The following is a 1,168-nucleotide window of genomic DNA, read 5'->3' on the forward strand; positions in this document are numbered from 1 at the left end:
TGTTCACCTGTTCACCTGTTCACCTGTTCACCTTATAAAACACACATAACACTATAAAAAAAATAAAAATAGTGATAATATAACACAACACAAATACAGATTGCGTTCAGGTGCAGTAACAGACTCTGTGTTGTGTTCAGGTGCAGTAACAGACTCTGTGTTGCATTCAGGTGCAGTAACAGACTCGGTGTTGTGTTCAGGTGCAGATATCCGGCAGGTGAAGCGGGCGGATGCAGGCGCTGTTCTGGCCGACACGCTGCGTCAGTTCCTGTTCGAGCTGCAGGTGGAGGACGGACTGGGAGCGGTGGGTTACAGTTTAGACGACGTCCCGGCTCTGGTCAGAGGAACGATCCCACAGGTAAATCTCTCAGCTCAATTCAAGCTCATTAATTATTCAGAAACCTTCAGCTCAGTCACTTCACTCATCATTCACATTCATCTGGAACTAAAGGGAAAACTCAAGAGCCCTTAACATCTACTTCATTAAGGCCTTTCAAATTAAGGGCTTTATAAGGGCTTTAGATTTTCAAAGTAAAAGACAAATGAAGGATCCCAGGCTGATTCAGGTGTTTGCGTGTTTTCAGGGGAAATTAAGGGTTAATTAAGGGGACTTTAAGGGATTGCTGTGTCAGTGTGGTGTTGATGTGAGTTGTTTATCTCCAGGAGCGAGTGACCAAACTGTCTCCCAGAGAGCACAGTGAGGAGGACCTGGCCGAGCTGTTCTCAGCCTCCATGAAGCTCTACTGACCCTGAACGCATCGCCTCTGTCTGTGCTGTGTTGAGCTGCAGTTCTTCTAACAGCCACTAGATGCTGCTGCGCCTCCACCTGCACAGACTCACGTGTGACTGGACATGTGACTGGACATGTGACTGGACATGTGACCCATCTGGGTGTGTCCTCCTGTCTGTTCATCAGTGTCCTCATGTGTTCATTAAAGGTGTGACTCAAACATCTGGATGTAACATCACAAACCATCACAGTTTAACAGGAAGTTGAGTAAATAACATGAAACTGTTTGTCAACAAATAAATTAATAGATGAATTAACTGATTATAATATTAACGTGTTTTAATGGATCAACACAGTTTAAACATTAAAACAACTCCAACAACATGGAAGTCCCTTAATTTACATTTTTAAGTTTATATAGATAAAATAAATGAGTTA

At 43.2% G+C, this 1,168-nt stretch overlaps 1 long non-coding RNA gene across 1 annotated transcript; it reads left to right on the forward strand.

The window, feature by feature from the left end:
* Positions 1-6: 6 nt before the first annotated feature.
* LOC111671372 (uncharacterized) lies at positions 7-1,114 on the forward strand. Its single transcript, XR_002761932.2, has 2 exons — positions 7-358; positions 664-1,114. It is a non-coding gene; the product is annotated as an uncharacterized LOC111671372 (long non-coding RNA).
* Positions 1,115-1,168: the final 54 nt, after the last annotated feature.

The sequence above is a fragment of the Seriola lalandi genome, unplaced genomic scaffold (genome assembly GCF_002814215.2).
Source record: "Seriola lalandi dorsalis isolate HSWRI2012SDOR001 ecotype SW California unplaced genomic scaffold, Sedor1 jcf7180002006885, whole genome shotgun sequence".
Taxonomy (NCBI): Eukaryota; Metazoa; Chordata; class Actinopteri; order Carangiformes; family Carangidae; genus Seriola; species Seriola lalandi.